Raw genomic sequence first — 20070 nt, forward strand, 5'->3', positions numbered from 1 at the left:
TCCAGAAGGAAAGGAGAGGGGAGGAGGGTAGAGGTAATATTTAAAGAGCTAACGGTTTTCCAGAATTGATGAAAGCCACCACTGTACAGTTTTAAAAATCCTTACAAATACCAATCAGGTAAGTTGGAGAGAAATCTGTCTGTGTCTAAACATAGCATGGTGAACCTCTAGAATACTAAATACAAAAGATCTTAACAGAGAAAAGGATACCATTCAAGGAAGAAATGTTAAGGCCATCAGATGACTTTTAACTGTACCAACAGAGACAGGAAGACAGTTGGATCTTCTGTGTGATGGGAGAAAAGAAATCATCCGGCACTCTGTACTTAATGAAGAAGTCTTTTAGGAACAAGGGTAAAATAAACACATTTTCGCATAAACTGAAACTGAGATAACTTGATGCCTGTAGGTCTTTATTAAAAGCATTTGTAGGGGCGCCTGGGTGGCGCAGTCGGTTGAGCGTCCGACTTCAGCCAGGTCACGATCTCGCGGTCCGTGAGTTCGAGCCCCGCATCGGGCTCTGGGCTGATGGCTCAGAGCCTGGAGCCTGTTTCCGATTCTGTGTCTCCCTCTCTCTCTGCCCCTCGCCCGTTCATGCTCTGTCTCTCTCTGTCCCAAAAATAAATAAATGTTGAAAAAAAAAAATTTAAAAAAAAAAAAAAAAAAAAGCATTTGTAAAGGATCTGTTTTAGGAAGAAAGATAGTTGCCTCCTATGGGAAGGTCTGAGACTTTAGAAGAAATTAAAAACAGAGAAAGCTGTATGTGTGTGAGGTAATCCAAATACGCATGCAGTATTTAAAGCTATGGAGCCGACGTCTTCCAGGGTTAACCACAAATACTGGAACTAAAATACATGTCAGTGGGGAGGGAGTAGAGCTGGGGGTTTTAAGGTCCTTGGGTAGAGTGTGAGGGTGGCAGACTTGGATAAGTTAGGGGCTCGTGATTATGTCTGGGGTAAAAAAGTAAGAAGAAAACATGTATAAACTAGTGGAGGGGAAATCTAAAAGAGAGCAAGAAAGGAGATTTAAAAGAAACCTAGAAATGTAAGAAAAGTAGAAAACACAATATAAAATGGTACCTAATCCAGAGATAACAGAAGTTTCTATGTATATTAATCTAGATGCTTAAGAAAGTTCCATTGAAAGAATTTTCACTCAGAGCCCTGTCATCTCTTAGCATTCCATGTTGCTCTGTGGATTTTCTAAATTGAATGAGACTATTGTCCATTGGTCCTCTGAGTTCATTCCTTCTGGAGCTTAAAGACTCTTCTTTAAAAAAAAATTTTTTTTTAATGTTTATTTATTTTTGAGAGAGAGAGACAGAGTACAAGTGGGAGAGGGGCAGAGACAGAGAGAGAGAGAGAGAGAGAGAGAGAGAGAGAGATACACAGAATCGGAAGCAGGCTCCAGGCTCTGAGCTGTCAGCACAGAGCCCACCACGGGGCTCGAACCCACAAACCGTGAGATCATGACCTGAGCCGAAGTCGGACGCTCAACTGACTGAGCCCCCCAGGTGCCGCTTGAAGATTCTTCTTACTATCTTCATACTATCTTTCTTTCTCCTTTCACTCTGCATTCTGGAAAGTTCCATGGCTTCATCTTGCAACTTTGCTCTTAAGTTGTGTCCATGTACCCTTCAGGTGAATTTAGGTTTTTATTCGACGGTATTTTTCTCTCAAGGTGTCTGCTTGTCTCTAAGTACAGAGTATCGTGTCCATTACCTTGTACATATCGACTGACGCTTATCATTTGCTTTTATGATTTCTCACATGACCATTCGGATATCGTTTGGTGTCTCTCCCGTCACGTCGGTTTTCTTCAAGTATGGCATCTTTGTTGGTGGGTGGGGTTTGTGCTTTGAGAATGCCCATCCCTGGTGACTGTGGTAGGAAGTTGTGACAGCTCGTCCTGCGGGGGGCGGAGGGGGGGTGCCGTCCGTGCCTTGAGGGCTGCAGTGACTTGGCCGTGGAGCCTCACCATCCGTCTGTCGGTCAGCAGCCCTGGAGCAGACCCCACCGCCCAGTGGGAATGTTGCTCCTGACAGCACCTCCCCACTCCTGCCTGCGGGTTGTGCCCGCTTCCTCTCTGGGTGACTTCTCCGTGGAACTCTGTGGAGCTCCTGGCATTCCTGACAAAGGCTCGCATTTTGTGCTCTGGCTTCCCTGCAGTCCTTTCTCCATAGATGTCACCCCATCTGTTCTCTTTCTATATTGTTTTCTATTGCCGTGTAACGGCACATCAACCCACAGCTGAGTGGCTTAAAACAACGAATATGTATTGTCTCACAGTTTTTGTGGGTCAGGAATTTAGGAGTGGCCTAGCTGGGTGGTTCTGAATCTGGGTCTCACAGGCGGCCGCACGTGTTGGCCGGGGCTGCGGGCGCCGCTTCCGCGTTGGCTCCCGTGTGGCTCCAGGCAGGGGGGCCTCCGTTCCCTACCTCGTTGGACTCTCCACGGAGCTCCTTGTGGCCTCCCACACGGCACTTCACTTCCCCGAGGTGCGTGTGGCCCAAGAGAGGGAGCAAGGAGGAAGGCACACGCCCTGTATGTCCTAATCTTGGATGGCACGCAGCGTCCCTCTCACCCTGGCGTACGTACGAGTGCACTGCTAGGCGCCGTCCACTCTCGGGAGGACTGATTGTCTAGTTTCGAGGGAGGAGTGTCGTAGGACCCGCGGGCGCATTGGAACCACTCGCTCTCGTGGAGGAGCTCCTCCTGTGTTGTCGCGGACGGAGCCAGGAAGCAGCCTTGTGGATCCGGCTCCTCGCCATCCTCCTAGACCAGACCAGCCACGAACCTTCAAAGCGTTAGCATCAGCCTGGCTTTTCCCTGTCTTATAGTTTTGTGATTATTTTCATTGTCCTTTTGTCATAGGCTTTTGTCTAGGCAATTTAATTAAAAGGAGAGCAGTGTGTGTCCAGCTTCTTTCATGCTTGCTTTCTTGCTTATTGTTGGGTTTGGCACATATTTCCAAGTTTCCAAATTAGGTCACTCTTGGGCAGACTGTGCTGCGGCAGGGCCTAAATCTGCCCTCCCTCTAACAACTGCCTAGCTGGCCAAACATACAGGTAGCAAGGGTGCTTCTGTTATTTACGGTGCGTTTTGAGGAACTGGGGTTTGGTAGTTCCCTCCATTGAGTGAAATCACATTTCCGTTTCTGGTCGAGGTGACGTATTAGATGGCAGTTTATTTATTTGACACGTAGTCAGCTCTCGCTGTGCTCTGATCACAGACCAGGCCCCGTGGGAGGCGCTGGGCACAGGGCTTCCGACCCGGCTCCTGACCTGCAGGGACGAGAAGCAGGCACTTCCGCGTCCATGCTGTTGTAACCGTGATGTTCGGGGCAGAGCCGTGGAGAGGGACTTCCGAACGTGGGTTTCCTTACCGGCTTCTTTTCACGTTGGCTCTTTGCTTTCTTCCCCTGCGCTCTCTCTGCGTAGAATATTCGAAGGGTGACTGCCTAGAAGGGGGCAGAAGTGCCTGCAGAGACTCCGGTTGAATGTCTGTCCGAGAAAGGCAACAGAGGGGAGAGGGGCCTCCCTAGCCCGGCGCGTTCCCGACGCAGGAGCAGAGGGCTGTGGGAGGGACAGCCCCACGCACACCTGCCCGGCCTCCTTCCTTGCACCGCTTGACCTCGGGCGCGCCACGCGCTTCACGCGGTCTGCCGTGGGGGGCTAGCGCGGCACGCCGGGGACGCAGCTGTCCGGCACAGCTACCTTTTTCTTGTCCCCCATGGCTCCTTGTAGGACCATCATTCTTTCCTCCCCTGTTCATTGTGCTCTTGGAGGTCTTAGTCTGGTCGCCGGTTCATTCTGGTCCGGTCCTACCTTACTCAGGATTTGCTCACAGATAGGTAGACTTGCTTTTGTCTGCATTAAGCCACCGACTGCTTTAGCTTAGAATTCTATAACGTGTCCGATGCTCTACGTGGCTTTTGTTGTTGCGATAACTATAGAAAAATGCCTTATTACCGGGAGTGTGAGACTCTAGCTGGTGAGCTTCCGCCCCCTTTTTCTCTTATTGAAATAGTTGTTTCTGTCATGCACGCTTTTGTGGATCCAGTTGTGCTGCGGCACGGCCAGGTGGCTGTCCGCCAGCAACCTTCTGTGTGGCAGGGGTGGGCTGTTCTGACCTTGTCTCTGACTATTTTGGTTCATTTTGTTGCCACCACGAAGCCCCTCTCGGAACCCAGCTGGTGGGGGGGTGAGGGGGCGCAGGGTGCTCACGGCACAGCTTCTAACTGATGTGGCTGTGCCCTGGCAGGCAAAGAGCCCTGAGAGAGTTTATGGGAGGAGGCAGGCACGTGGGGGACACGGAGGCAGGCACCTCAAAGGTGTTTTCATGCTTTTAATTTAAACAAAATTATAGAACGCAAAAGTGAGCTTTAACATGTTAGTTTCTGTTTGCCACATTCTGGCGAGGGAGAGAATGGTGTCATCGTTCTGTGCTTGCTAAGTGATAATTACAATGATGCGTGCTTCCTGGGGGCTGGCTGGGGCCGTACCAGGGATGCTGCGCTCCGGAAAGGGAGGAGGTGTGGGGAGCTTGGCCCGCTGACGGGAACGGGGCCCCAGAGGCTTGGAGCTGCCCGGGAAGGATCGGTGGTGGAGGCCCAGGGCGGGCTGGGCAGGGCATCCGTCCCTGCTCTCCACGGGCCCAGCCTTCCCTGCCTGGAGCGCCTCGTCCCCACAGGGAGCCATGTGCCCAGCGCACAGGGAGCTGCCGGGAGAGCCCAGTCCAGGGAACCATGGGGACCCAGGACCAGCAGACCCAGTGCTGACCTGGGCAGCTTCCCAGGGAGGCCACGGATTTGGGCTAGGTTGGGGCCTCCCGCCTGCTTCCTGGCCTGCCTTGTCCCTTGCAGGGGGCAGAGGGGAGGCCTGCTGTGGGTGGCAGCCTGTCCCACCCAGGGGGTGGGGAGAAGCCGGACGTGCATGTGCCCTCTCTGTGCGTTGCTCCTGTGCAAACTCGTGCTGGGCTCTCTGCGGTCTCGCAGGGGGTGGGCAGTGGTCCGAATGGGGTCCCTGCACCGACCACATGTGACTGGAACGACTTGCGTGGTCTCTCCGAGCCGCAGCCCCGGAGCCGTGGGAGTAATCGGGTGACTCAGGCAGAGGCCTCGCCCGGAACCTGGTCCACAGGGTCCCCACCTTCTGTGCGTGCAGGCTCCTCCCCTCCATCCCCCGGCCCACGGTCCTCACAGGAACAGCTCCTGAAGGAACATGTGAGTCTCTCCTGCACCTCCTTGGGCCTGGCTGGGTTCAAGGGGAGCAGCCCCGTGTGCGGGGCACGTGGGACTCACGGAGCCAACTCTCTGCCCCCTGGCCCTGTGAGCTCCTTTTCCCTGGCAGCATCGCCATGCTCCGTGGGCCTGCCCGGGTGCCCTGCGGCACGAGACTGGCCCAGGTCGGGGTGCTCTGCCCAGCTTCCCGGCTGAGACGGGTGTTGAGGGTCTGCAGGGCATCTTCTCTCTGTGGGTGGAGCTCCTGGTAGCCCCTGTCTGGTTAGTGATTAATGCTGGACCAGTGCCCTCAGTTGGAATCCCAGCTTCTGCACACATTTCCTAGGTGACCTTGACCCAGGGGTATCCTCCCAGAGCCTAGACTACCCTTCTGGGAGAGGGAGGCTTTTTGGCACCTCCCACAGGGGCTGGTTGAGGGTTCAGGAGCAGCTGCGTAGAGGTGGAGGAAACTCATCTTCTAGGATTCCTTTTAAAGGAAAACTAAGAGAAACATTTAGCGTGCAAATTTTATGTGAGGTAGCGAGTTGATAAGCATTAGAGATTTAGACAGGTTTCCAGAAGCCAACTGGAAGTGTGTGTGCTTGGGCTCTCGTGCGTGAGCTAAGTCAGGAGCATGTGTGGAGATCAGGTGTGTCCCTCGGACGGTGCTCTCCTGCGTGTACCTGCACACATGCTTGCATGCGTACGTGTGCATACACGAGCACATGCGCGCTTCTCACCTGCCCCCCAGCCCGGACTCAGAATGGCCCTGGCCCTGGAGGTCCTGCCGCCCCCGGGGCCCCCTGTGCCTCTCTTTGTTATTTCGCCAGCTCTCAGCCCAGGTCTGATGCCGGTTTATTTTGCGGGTCTGGGATGGCGCGTGGTGCTGAGTCCACGCTTGGCACAGGGCCGTCGACTTGGAGGTGGTGGCTCCATAGGGGTGGTGAGAGGCGGGGCGCCTGCTCCAGCTGGAGCCATGTGAGCTGGCGCCCAGGCGGGCCGGTGTTTCTGTGCCATGTGACCATGCCAGGGGGGTGGGAGCCAGGCTGGGGCCCAGAAGGCCCTGCCAGCGGTGCCGTGCGTCATCCGCAGTGAGGGCCTCGAGCTGTCTCCGCAAGCCGTGAGGGCAGACCCTGGAGTCGTTAGCGCCACGTTTGAATTGTTCACTTGGCTCGTCCGGAGACTCTTCTCTCCTCGGTCTCAGAAACCAGGTGCTCTTGGCCAGATTCCCCCTCCCCACCCTTCGAATTCATATGTCAAAGCCCCCCCTGCCCCGTGACTGTACCTGAAGGTGGTCACGTGAAGTCCTGGGGGTGGTGTTGTGGCCTTATCAGAAGAACAGGAGACACCAGTGCTCTCTCTTCCCCCCAAGTGAGGGCTCGGTGAGAAGGCAGCCCGTCTGCAGGCCTGGACCAGGGCCCTGAACCAACAACTGACCCTGCGGGCCCTCTGGTCTCAAACTTCCAGCCTCCAGAACTTGAGAAATAAATATCGTCACTTTAAGCCACCCGTCCACGGTGTTTTGTGGTGGCAGCCCAAGTAGACCAAGACACCGCGTTTTATGTATGTGATGGCGACATTTCGGGGGAACGACATGCATCTGACCTGTCTGCGTCCAGGCCCAGCCGATGTAAACGTGAGTCACAGTCACATACTGGATGCTGAAGAGGCGGGAGGGGACACTGACTTCTTGTCGGCCTGAACGGGGTGTGTTGCCAGAGTTCTGCTCAACCCCAGTCTTCTTGCCCTCGGGTCTCATCCTCACTGGCCTGTGCATTATTAATAGCCGCTTCTTTTGTTTTGTTTTGTTTTGTTTTAAACTGAATGGGAAGGCCAGCACATAATTAACAAGAACCACAATAACAAAAACAAGAATGTCATTACTGTGTGTCAGGCACTGTCTACCTTCCTCCCTCTGTCTCCATTGTCTATCTACCCATCTACACACACACACACACACACACACACACACACACACACACACACTGATGTAACACACCCTTTTGATCCTAACAGCAGCTCTGAGGTGGCCACTTTCCCCCTTTTTTATTGAGACGTAACTCACATAATCTGAAAGTAGCCATTTAAAAACGTACAGCTCAGGGGCACCTGGGTGGCGCAGTCGGTTAAGCGTCCGACTTCAGCCAGGTCACGATCTCGCGGTCCGTGAGTTCGAGCCCCGCGTCAGGCTCTGGGCTGATGGCTCAGAGCCTGGAGCCTGTTTCCGATTCTGTGTCTCCCTCTCTCTCTTCCCCTCCCCCATTCATGCTCTGTCTCTCTCTGTCTCAAAAATAAATAAACATTAAAAAAAAAATTTATAAAAACGTACAGCTCAGTGGCATGGAGCACACTCACAGTGCTGCACAGATACTACCTCCGTCTAGTCTCTCACCGCTGTCAGCTCCGATAGGACACCTGTCCCTGTGAGGCACTCCTCCACCCCTAAACCCTGGCCACCAGCAGCCTGCGTGCCGTCTCCTAGACTCGCCTGTTTTGGACGTTAACACACAAGCGGAATTGTGCGGTGTGTGGCCTTTGTGTCTGGCTTCTCTTATTTAGCGTGTTTTGGGGTGTTTCCATAGCACAGCCTAAGTCATAATTCTGTTCCGTTGTGCGGCTGAGTACCGTTCCTCTGTATGCACAGGCCACACTCTGATTATCCGTCTGTTGACGGACCTTAGGGTTCTTCACCTTTTGGCCCTGTGAACAGTGCTGCTGTGAACATGCACATACAAGTTTTTGTGTGAACACCAGTTCCCACTTCTTTTGGGCACATCCCCAGGAGCGGAATTGCTGGGTCATGTGGTAATCATTTCCTGAGGAGCCACAGCTGCACCATGTTACCTTCCCAGGTGGCACTCTTCCACCCACATTTTACAAAACGGAGGGCCTGATGTGTGGGGAAGTGGACTACACTCGGGGTAGCACAGCCCTCGGAGGACAGAAGTGCGTCCATGCTGGCCCGTCGGGAGGCAGTCGCCAGGCTTACTTGTCGCCCGGCCGGGCACCCTGCGCGCTGGAGCATTGCGGAGGGGCAGTGGCAAGGGCTCAGAGAAGAGGGGTGTTCGTGCCTTTTCAGGAGCCGCGGTGGGAGCGGTGGCGCAGCACAGAGTCCCAGGGCGTTTGGATGGCCTCTGGCGGCCGTGGTTTTTGCCGGACTGCTTGATAGCATGCCTGGAGCTTTCGGTCTCTGCCGCCACCCAGGTTGCCAGAGCGACGCCGGCATCCTTGCCCGCCAAGGTGCACGAGCTTCTATCTTCCAAGCTGCTCTTTGACACTCACCCTGGTGGGATTGTCTTCTCACCTTTTTATGGGGAGACCCCTGGGCCGGGGGGACCCTCTGTGTGTGGTCTGCCCTGGCCCTGACCGAGGCCCCAGCAGCCTTCACTGTCTCTCCTCGGGGCCACCCTCATACTCCTCAGCACAAAACCTTCGACGAGGTGAAGATCTCCACCATTGGAGGTGCTCGCTTTTAGAATATTGTTATTGACTTTGCTTTTACTTACAGTAAATTGCTGAAGGCATTCCAATTACACAGTGAAAATCATTAGCAGAATTCTTGTTACTTAGCATCAGACTGTGGGGATGTAATCGTGGTTTCTTGCGGGTTGCAAAGCAGATGCATTTGAAGGGAGAGTTATTCAAGTTCCCAGTATATTATTATCACATTCTTGGGTGATAGTTTCCTGGCAGTTCAAGTAGACTTAGTATAATATATCTGGAGACTTTTTTGGGGAAGTTGTGGAGATTTAAATTTGTTTAGCAAAAGAAACACTGAAGACTGCTCAAAACACTGCTGTTTGATGTGTCCGTCGCACGAGAAGCTGGTGGTGCTACCTCCTGGAGACCTCATTCCGCTGCCCAGCAGGGGAGCCAGGAGCTGGCAGGGGCCTGGGGAGACCCGGGTGTGGACGCTTGCGCCTCGCGTGTCCCGCCTGTGCCCTTGTTGCCTCCTCTCTGCAGGGACCACAGGTGGCACGGGCACCTTTGCTGTCTGTGCTCCATGTTTATTGTGGGATTTGAATCCAGTGGAATTGTGTCTCCACCGCTGAGAGTGTTGTAGAACCTTCTCCTGTGGCTGGGGGAGCCGCGGTTCTGGTGGCGGTACGGGCCACGGTCAGAAGGTGAAGGTGTGTGCGGGCCCCAACCGGCCCCGTGAGAAGGGCTGGAGGCCGGTCCGTGAGAGCCCCCGCGTGGACTTGTCGCCGCCTACTCAGGCAGCCGGCGCGTTCCCATCACGCGGATGGGTTAGTAACTTCTTGTAGGCTAGCCGCTGGGTCCACTCCTTCTCTGTCCCGGGTTCTCCCTCAGCCCCCAGAGCCCTGCGTGTTTTATGGTTTATCTGGACTTTACTTCGTCGGAAGCTGTTCTAAATTCTCTTATCACTTTGTTTCTTGATATCCTTATTTCCTTCTTGTTTTAGACTGCTGTCCTACCATTCCTTAATACCTCGTTCCACGAGTTTTTGTCTTCTTACCTGCCTCTGAAAGCACATGTCAGGCCACTGATGGAACCTGCTTATGCTTCTTTTGTACATATTTCCAAACATGTGTTCTTTGCCCTCCTACTGTATTTTTGTTTTCTTTACGTGGCAGGATTTTTTCATGGCTTCTGTGTTTCTTTCTTTCTGTTTGCTGCCCTCTGAAGAGGTCAGTTCTGTCTTATCTTTGCTCCAAAGTGTGTGCACATATTCTGGGAGGCCCCCATGTCCCTCGCCTGGATCTCGTCTCAGGTCCTTGGATGTTGGGCTGCTTAGAGTTCAGGTGGGCTGCGCCTTGAACGTTGGGCCGGTTCTCTGGGAAGCAGCATCTCATACGGGGTGAGAGGCTCTGTGGCCTCTGGTTGCTACATGGCACCCCATGTGGCTGGGGCCCGCCTTCTCCACCAGCCAGCCGTGCACCGCACCGGTGTCTCTCCACTCCTCGCCTCCGTGACACACTGCCTTTCTGGAAGGACTTCAGAGGGGCCTCCAGACTCCCAGCCATCCGTGCTGTCATGTGGGAGTTTGCAGAAGGGCCTCCCCGTTCGTGGCCGCGAGCGGTTTGTCTTCCTGATCTCTTCGCTCTACTTGTTGGGAGTCTGGGAGATGGAGAAGAATGGGCGTGCCGGGCCAGCAGCCGTCTCTACCAGCTCCCCTGTCCGGCTCGAAGCGTTCGTTCCTCCCTCCGCCGCGGCCAGGGAGGCACGCCGCTGTTGCAGACAGAGGTGCGCCCTCCTCAGGGCACTGCTGCCCTTGTGGCCGTGAACCAGGCTTTGGGTTTTGTGATATTAAGCTTTCCCCTTGACCTTGTGCAGTAGGTGTGCGTCTCGAGGCTAAGACAATGGGCTCACATCCCACACAGGGTGCCAGGGGTGAGGCGGTCGGTGTGTTCACCGAACTTCTATTTGAAGCACACGGTGGGTGTTCAGTAGGACAGAGAGATTCTGCTTGACCTTAAACTCAATTAGCAGGGTGGTGTGGAGGGTAGTGGTTTTGAGCACTCTCAGAGCAGCAGATTGTCCTGAACACAGGGGGCCAGTGTCACTGGAAGAGTGTGGCCACACACCCGCCGCAGTCGTCGCTGGTCTCCGCACCCCAGCCGGGCGAAGCGGAGCAGTAAGCATTGGGCGAGGCCACCACACCAGGTCGCGTGAAAGGTTGTGGTCAGTCCCCAAGGCTCAAGCCCTACAGAGAGTGGGTGGCGAGTGAGAAGGGGGCTGCGTGCAGTGTGACTGGGACCACGGTAGGGACAGAGGGATCCGGAGTAGAAGATGCAGAGGTTTCAGGGTCGGTCAGGAAGGGCGTGAGGCGGGGTGTCCTCTATTAGCGGAGGTGCAGGGGCCGTGTGGGTGGCCCGGTGTCTGAAGTGAGATAGGGGTGGTCAAGCGTGGTGTACCTAGAGGATTCTTAAGGTCCCTATTCAATTTTTGGGTCATGTGCTTATTTGAAATATTTTAGATGACAAATTCCGTTAAAATCACTATATTCATTGCCTCCGGTAAAAGATATTTGAATTTAGTTTTATTTATTTATTTATTTTTGAGAGCGAGAGCAGGGGAGGGGCAGAGAGAGAGGGAGAAAGAGAATCCCAAGCAGACTCCACGCTCAGTGCAGAGCCTGATGTGGGGCTCCATCCCATGAACCGTAAGATCATGACCTGAACCAAAATCAAGAGTTGGATGCTTGGGACACATGGGTGGCTCAGTCAGTTAAGCATCTGACTCTGACCACGATAGAGTTAAATTAGGAATCAGTAGTAGAAAGGTATCTGGAAAATCCTCAAATACCTGCAGACTAATGACGTACTTTTAAATAACCCATGGGCCAAGAAAAACAAAAGAGAAATGAAAACTATTTTGAAGTGAATGAAAATGAAAACACAACATATCAAAATAGTTGGGATGCAGCTAAAGAAGCACCTTAAGGAAAATTTGAACACTTTATTGGCAAGAAGAAATGTCTCAACTTAGTGACTTCAATTTCCACCTTGAGAAGGAAAACAAGATCAAATTAAAGTAAGTAGAATAAAAGAAAATAGTAGCAATCAATGCAGTATAAACTAGACACAGCGATAGAGAAAATGGATGAAAACAAATGGCATTTCTTGAAGAAAATCAATAACATTGATAAACCTTTAGCCAGATATAGGAAAAAAAGGATATACTGTGATCAGCCCTATGCCAACACATTCAATAATCTAGATGAAATGTATACACTTTTTGAAAAGAAAGAATCAAGGCTAACTCAAGTAGACATTGATTGTCCCAATAGCGCTATATGTGTTAAAAAATTGAATTTGTAGGAGTGCCTGGGTGGCTCAGTTGGCTAAGCATCCACTTGGGCTCAAGTCATGATCTCATGGTTTGTGGGTTCAAGCCCCGCATTGTGCTCTCTGCTATGAGCAAAGAGCCCTGCTTCGGATCCTCTGTCTACCCCTCTCTCTGTCCCTCCCCTGCTCTCTCAAAAATAAACATGAAAAGAAAAATAAAAATTGAATTTGGATTGAAAACCTCCTTTTCTTGCCCAGGACCCAAAAGGCTTACTAGTGAATTTTACCAAATATGTTAAGAAGAAATAAGGGGCACCTGGGTGGCTCAGTTGGTTAAGTGGTTGACTTTGTCTCAGGTCATGATCTCACAGTCCATGAGTTTGAGCCCCGCATCGGCCTCTGTGCTGACAGCTCAGAGCCTGGAAGCTGCTTCGGATTCTGTGTCTTCCTCTCTCTCTGCCCCTCCCCTACTCATGCTCTGTCTCTCTCACTCTCAAAAATAAATAAACATTAAAAAATTAAAGAAAATAAAGAAGAAATAATGCCAATTCTATGTAAACTCTTCCAGAAAATTAAAAAGGAGGGGACACTTCCTAATTTAGCTTACGATCCCAACATTACCCTAATAACAAAACCAAGCAACAATATTCTAAAAAAGAAAGACAGTAGACAAATATTCCTCATGAAAATACATGAAAACTTAGCAAAGTTTTAGCAAATCGAATACAAAGTATAGAAAAAGTAATTGGGATTTATCCCAGCAATGCAGAGTATCTTGTACATTCTAAAATTAATCAGTATCATTTACCACATGAACAGACTAAAACCAAAACACAGTGTCTTCTGAATGCATAGTAAAAGCAGTTGACAAAATCCAACACCTGTTCCAAATAAAACCTTTTAGGACACTAGGATCGGAAGGGAGCTTCTCAGATAAACAGCATCTGTGACAGAGCCACAGCTAATACCATAGCAATGGTGAAGGACTGAACGCGTTCTCCCTTCAACCGGGAAGAAGGCAAGGAAACATGTTCTCACCTCTTCTAGCAGATATTTTCCAGGAGGTCCTATCAGGTTCAATAAGAAATAAAAGGCATGGAAATTGGAAAGGAAGAAGGAGAACTATATTCTCAGTCAACGTGTTTGTCTATGTAGAGTGTCCTATGGATTCCAAAAAAGGAAGCTAGAACAGGTGAGTTTCGCAAGGTTACAGGATACAAACTACAAGAACCTATTGTATTTCTACTAGCAACAAATAATTAGAAATTGAAAAAAAATTTTTCAGTAGTACAACATTGCTGAGAGGAATTATTGAAGACATAAATAGATGGAGAATGATCCATGCTCACGAGTCAGAAGACTCAATATGGTTAAGATGTTAATTCTCTTCAGATTTATCTGTAAGTTCAATGGACTTCTCGTCAGAATTCCAGCAGTTTGGGTAGAAATTTGACAACTAGCACCACTTGATTGCATGACACGTTACAAGCCACAGTAATCAAGACTGTGCTGTTGGTGTTAAGACAGGCAAGTAGATGAATGGGTCAGAATAGATAGTCCAGAAATAGGCTTACACATATATGGTCAATTAATTTTCAACAACAGTCCCAAGGCAATTCGTTGGAAAAGTGATATGATAGTTTTGTCAAAAAATGGTGCTGGAGTAATTGTACATTCACATACAAAAAAGAATAAAAGATCTTTGCTCCATATCTCCTATCATATGTAAAATTAAAGTAAATCAGAAATCTAAATCTAAAACTCAAAACTACCAAACATCAAGAAGACAGCATGAAACATTCTTTGGTGACCTTGTGTTAGGCAAAGTTTCTTAATTATGACGTACGAAGCATTATGTATAAGATGAAATTTGTAAATGGTACAACATTAAATTTAAAATTTTCAAAATTTTCTGCTCTCCAAAAGACATTGTTAAGAGAATGGAAAGACAAGCAAGCCACAGACTGGGAGAAAACATTTGCAAATCTAAGGTATCCAGAAGGTATGAGGAACTCTTAAAATGCAATACTAAGGAAACAAACAACGTAATTAAAAATGACCAAAAGGGGGCGCCTGGGTGGCTCAGTGGGTTAAGCGTCTGACTCTTGATTTTGGCTCAGGTGGTGATCTCGAGGTCCTGGGATTGAGCCCCCTGTCTGGCTCTGCACTGGTGGGGCAGACCCTGCTTGGGACTTCCTCTCTCTCTTTCTCTCTCTCTCTCTCTCTCTCTCTCTCTCTTTCCCTCTCCCCCTCCCCACCCCCCACGTGTGCGTGCATGCTCTCACACTCAAAATAAATAAATACACATTAAAAAAATAAAAATAAACATAAAAATGACCAAAAGATTTGAACATCCACTTCACCAAAGAAAATATATGGATGGCACGATGGGTCATACTAAGAGGGGTCTCGTAATGGACTTAATTTTTATTTCCATGATGAACATTGATGTGACTTATTAGCGATTTCCCAAATTCTTGATGTTTTCCGCCACACTCCGCAGAAAATATGGAGGTACTGTCATCCTCCACATCTGGAAAGATGCCAGTTTGTGTGTCTCGTGAGAGAGGCTGCCAAGGTGGCCCCTCCGTCACGCTCTGTTCCGCCAGGCGGCTATTACCACGTGTCCTGAAAGATCCTCGTGCTGAGCCGTCATTTTGTCCTAATGGTGTTTTGCCCTGCTGTTACTGTTTGTAAATGCACTCAGAGTGCACACAACCAGGAGCCTCTGGAAGGTTTATAAATTGGTGAAGAAACAGTGCAGGAATAAGAACGCGCCCTCCGACGAGTGACCTCCTTGCACTGCTTTCCAGCCGGCACCCTGGACGTCCATCCTCCTCTGGCGCATAGCATAGGCCCTCCTCATCACGTTTTGTGCAAAAGCCAATAACGCTTACTCGGGCTTGTTACTTTTCTATGTTTGTTTCCATCGTTTGCTTGTTGTATTTTTCTACCTGTGAAAATTGTTTGGTTATCTTTGGCTGGGATTGAACACATCAGATTCTTTGCGTTAGTTAGTGGTCTCATCTCCTGTAGCGCAGGAGGGTTTTCCGAACGAAATAATAGCCTGCCGTCTCGGCACCCCCAGCGCTCCTCACGCTCGCCAGAACTCGGTGAGGCTCTGCCAGACTTCTACAGGCCAGACAGTCTGGTGAGTGCATATGGACCTGTGTTTTGGCTTTAGTTTGCATACCTTTGATGACTAATGAGGCCGAGCACCTCTTCGTGTGCTTCTTGGTCATTTGGATCTCTTCCTTGTGAAGTGCTTTTCTCCATTTTTACCCATTTTTCTATTTATGTCTACATCATTTATAAAGGAGAGGGAGTGGGCTAGCTCCAGATGTTTCCACGGCAGTTTTTCATGCTAGATAAAAGCGTGGCAAGGTATACCGAATCTTTAGGAAAGAAATTTCTCAGTAATACATTTTCAAACATGTGCGAACTTAGGGAAAGTGATTCTCACAAGCCCTTGCTGAGAGACTCCAGATAGGGCAGTGGCCCAGGGAGTGAAAGGACAGAGAGAGACTGGTGGGGACCCCCGATGCGCAGAGCACAGGGAAGGGAGGACACTCTCGAGTACTGCAGACCCTGATAAGGTGGCCCGATGGAGGAGGCGACCGGGGCGCGGCGTGTGCGCTTTGTGCCCTTCCAGGCCCGTTCATCAATACATCGGGATTTAAGGACACTGTTCGGGGACTATCAGTAAAGGAACTAAAAATAGCTAGCTAACTGCTCTCGCGGGGGAGGTGGGGGGCGCAGCTCCGCGCCGTCTTGGGTGAATCACCATTTCTGCCTGGTGGACAAAGGCTGTGAGGGAGAGCCTTTCACGCACACACACAGTTCGGTAAACATAAAAAGGAGCTCAGCCTCGCTGAAAACATCGCCCCTTATCCAGTCTTAAACAATTAACCTGATGAGGCAACATTTTTTACCTCTCCATCTGTCGAAGATGGAATGTTTGAGAGTGAATCCCATAGGTACCAGCTAGCGAAAGAGCACTCCTGAATGTGATGGGGTGTAGTTGCCAGAGCCCCGTACGGACAAGATTCGGGTTAAGTTCTCTGACATGCAAAATGTACAGCATTTCACTTCTCATGCTGAGGTACCCTGGAGCATGCGGGTTCAAGACGATTCTGAGATGTGTTGGTGTAAAGAATAAGATGCCGGGTGTGGAACGACACCTGTGCATTTTCCTCCCAGGTGCACGGAGAACTTCCAGATGGGCCACCAAGGAACGTTAGCAGTGACTGTGAGCTCAGAAATAGTAGGAGTCTTATTTTTCATTGTTCACATTTTTACTCTTTATATTTAAATATCTGTAGCTTTGAAGAGTTATGAAAACCACCCAAGACCAAGAAGAATCTGCGTGTATTGTCAAGTCTATTCCAAACTCATGGTCTATTCGTATGATTTAGAAGTTTAAGAGCCTGAACCGCGAGCTGAAGTGATTCGCTCCCCACTCCGGAGAGCACAGCAGAGCAGGGAGTGTTCTGGCATCACCGCTGCTCCTCCACGGAAGGGACACAGAATCATAGTCATTAAAATGCCGTAAATAGCAGCGCGTCCTAAATTTGCCCACACCTCTGAAGGAAGTATACCTCCTGCTTCCTCCCCGAGAACGCTCGGGCCCCAGAGAGGCCAGCAGCCCACCGGATGGATTCGGGAGGCCTGCTCCGGACCTGCCCGGTAGGATTCACTGGACGTGCGACCCTGCCAACTGCCTTCCCTCTCTGAGCCTGATTCATCCTCTATAAACATGGTGATAGCAATACCTACTTTCTAGTCTGGCGAACATTAGATGTGGGAGAGAAAATGCAGAAGTGCTTGAGAAGTGTTAGTTTCTTGTCCCTTTAAAGATTTTGCACGTTTTTGTTATCCAGCGCTTATTTCTGGAACATAATTCATCAGGTATGATTAGGAAAGTGACTGGATCTTCCGGTTTCATCTGACTTTTCTGGAAGTGTTCCTCTGCCGCTTGGCTTCCACTGAGGAGCCCCTGAGATCCAGGCCCCTCGCCAGTGGGTTGGGGGCTGGCGGGCACTGGCATTACTGCCCACGAACCCGGAGCCCCGGGGAAGACCCGCTCGGCAGGTAATGGCCGTTCCTGAGTGGGCCTCCGTCTCGGTTGCTTTGCTCCGTTAAAGTGGACTGTGAGGGGTGCCTGGGTGGCTCAGTCGCTTTGGTGTCCACCTTCGGCTCAGGTCATGATCTCAATGTTCATGGGTTTGAGCCCCGTGTCGTGCTCTGTGCTGACAGTGTGGAGCCTGGAGCCTGCTTCGGATTCCGTGTCTCCCTCTCTCTCTGTCCCTCCCCTGCTCATTCTCCTCTCTCTCTCTCTCTCTCTCTCTCTCTCTCTCTCTCTCTCTCTCAACAATAAATAAACATTAAAAAAATTTTTTTAAAAAGTAGACAGTGATGCTTGGCTGGGACACCTCAGCGTCACCAGATTTTAGTGCGGGTGTGCGCACGCCTTTCGGATGATAAACTGTGAGTCAAACGCCACACTGAGCAGTCGAAGCTTTGAGGCGTAGCTCGGTACACTCACTGCAAGTAAAGGGTGAAGGTCTTTGAGTCGCCCGGAGCAGAGGCAGGGAGGGGCGGGGGGCACCCTCGAGGAAGTGGGGCACAGTCAGGGCGCCCGGTGTCTCTTCAGGGAGCAGCTCCGGGACTTGCCAGATTACCGATGGATGCAGACCAAATCTCAAGTGGACAAGGTGCCCGCAAACCCCGAATGTGAGAATGATGAGGGTTTGGGGTCAAGCAGGATTTCGGGGCGTGTGTGATGTCGGCCTTCGTGAGTTGCCTGGTAACGTGACGCTTTTCCCTTGCTTTTTGGTAGATGATGGACAGTGTCCTCACCCTCGGGGAAGCAGGTGGGCTGGCAGGACAGGCGTCCACGGGCCGGGAGAAGGAGACACTCCCAGGTACTCTCTCGTCTATCCCTGCTGGTGACCTGCCTGCCCGGCCCCATCCCGTTCCGGATGATGACTCACCTGTGACCCCTGCCTCCCCCGGCCTGCTCTGCCCACCTGTGCCCTGCCTGCGCCCGACCTCAGTGCCTGTTGGTTGACCCATCTCAGCCCAGATCTTGACCCTCCCTTCTCTCACTCGGACTCGGGGCCTCGTCCTCACTTCTGGTTGCTCCCTTTGCTTGACCGTTTCTTTTGAGGTCCCTAACCTTGAATGGCACCCTGACTCCCGTTAACCTCACTTGGCCACCGGCGTGTGGAGAGGGCCTCCTGACGGGGATGCACGCCACCTGCTGGTGCTCCCGGCCTCTCAGACGCAGACCTGCTTCTCAATCTGTTCACTTCCCTTAACAGGGTAATTTGTAGTGAAACGAGAAAGGGCATCTCACTCCTTCGGTAACGCGGTCTGGAGTCTGTGGTGACGGTCACTCTTCGCCTGCAGAGAATGTTTGCCCTTTCTCTGGCCACCAGCGGTTCTCTTCAGGTCAGAAACACAGGGGTGATGAGAGCTTCAGATCAGAATTGATGTGAGGGATGATTCTAAAGGAGGATGGAAGAATCGAATTGCTCCCACAGGTTCAACAGAGTCACTCAGCAGATAGGACAAATGCGCGCTCTGTGCGAGGCCCTGGTCTGGGCCAGAGCATCAGCAGACACTCCCCAGGGAAGGCCATCACAGGTAGACCGCACGCCTAAGGTATCAGAAGCTGATGAGCTCCGCGGATAAGGAGAAGAGAGGGCAGGTGTGAGCCAGTGTGTGTGTGTGTGTGTGTGTGTGTGTGTGTGTGTGTGTGTGCGCGCTAGTGCATACACGTGCATGTGATTGAGGGTTATCGTGTGTACACACATGTGCTGAATCGGGCATCAGTGTGTGTGCATAAACAGATGTGCACGGTAGGGAGTCTGTATGTGCATACACACAAGGTTGCAGTTTGTGTGTGTGTGTGTGTGTGTGTGTGTGTACACAGGTGTGCGCATTTTGGGTGAGGGAGTGTGTGTGTGTGCATACTTGTGTGTGATCGATGGTTATTGTGTATACATGCGTGTGCCCAGTTGGAAGTTATTGTGTGTCTGAGTACATAGGTGTGCACAACCGGGGATATCGGTGACCAGTAGAGGCACGAGAGTTGGCCTCATTGAGAAAGTGACCCTTTAGTCAAGGTGTGAGAGTGATGGGTGGGGACGAGGGAAAGGCCGGGGCCAGTGTGGCTGTGGTGAGCAGGGGCAGATGTGAAGTCGGATGGCCTGAGAGATCGTAAGAGCCTTCACTCTGAGTGGGCGAGGATGGGCCTGAGCAGAATTAGGGTCCTGCAGGGCCATTCTGGCTGCTGGGTGGAGGAGAGGCACTCAGGAGACCCACGGTGGGAAACGGGTATGTTAGGAGGTGGCCGCTGCCTGAGCCCTGGGCAGCTGGTCTCAGGAGGCAGTGAGGTATGTTTGGAAGGTGGAGCCAGGAGGGCTCCTGGTGGAGAAAGTGACCGGTGATAGGGAGGCAGGAGTGACCACAAGGTGTGAGGCCGGCTTGGAAGGATGGCAAAGGCTGAAAGGAGCTGTCCTGTTGCTTGCCATTGGGCAAGTTTGGGGCAACATCGACATTCAGGTGACACCTAAGCACACAGTGGCTGGACTAGCCGGGAGGAAGCAGAGGAGCAAGGACAGGGTCTGGGCGTCCTGTCCCCGACTGGCTGGGATGGACTGCAGGGATCTGAGCCAAGGGACTGAGAGGACAGCCACGTGGGGAGCCAGAGCCGATGCCACGCCTGCCTTAGGCTGCCACCGGGTGGGAGGGCTGGCATTCATGTAGGTCACCGGTGGCTTGTACGTTGTTGACGGGCAGGTGGGGACAAATGCCAAAGTGGGCGCAGATAAGAGGGAGGAGGAGCAGTGAGGGTGGTTTTGAGAGCGCGCGGGAAGAGGGGCCGGGAGGAGCCGTGTTGGCAGAGGCAGATGCGGGGCTTTCTGTGCAGGAAGAGCCTCCTGCAGAGCTGTGGAGGGCGGGTGGGCAGGGCAGCGGGCCCCAGGGATAGAGGGCCCGCCTCCACGGAGGAGCAGGCCAGCCTCGGGAGGGGAGGGGTTTGTCCCCATGAACTGCCAGTATTCACCTACAAGAAGAGATACTACATATGGTTCGG

The 20070-nt window shown here is 51.6% G+C and overlaps 1 protein-coding gene and 1 long non-coding RNA gene across 15 annotated transcripts in view; both read left to right on the plus strand.

Moving 5' to 3' along the window:
- PCBP3 (poly(rC) binding protein 3) overlaps positions 1-20070 on the plus strand; it is a 271138-nt gene that overhangs the window by 110296 nt on the left and 140772 nt on the right. The gene's annotated exons all lie outside the window — the stretch shown is intronic.
- On the plus strand, positions 1394-12469 carry LOC147577678 (uncharacterized). The gene is made up of 2 exons (XR_015240529.1): positions 1394-7333; positions 7567-12469. It is a non-coding gene; the product is annotated as an uncharacterized LOC147577678 (long non-coding RNA).

The sequence above is a fragment of the Puma concolor genome, chromosome C2, assembly GCF_028749965.1.
Source record: "Puma concolor isolate L17-30 chromosome C2, mPumCon1.1.hap2, whole genome shotgun sequence".
NCBI classification, from domain to species: Eukaryota; Metazoa; Chordata; class Mammalia; order Carnivora; family Felidae; genus Puma; species Puma concolor.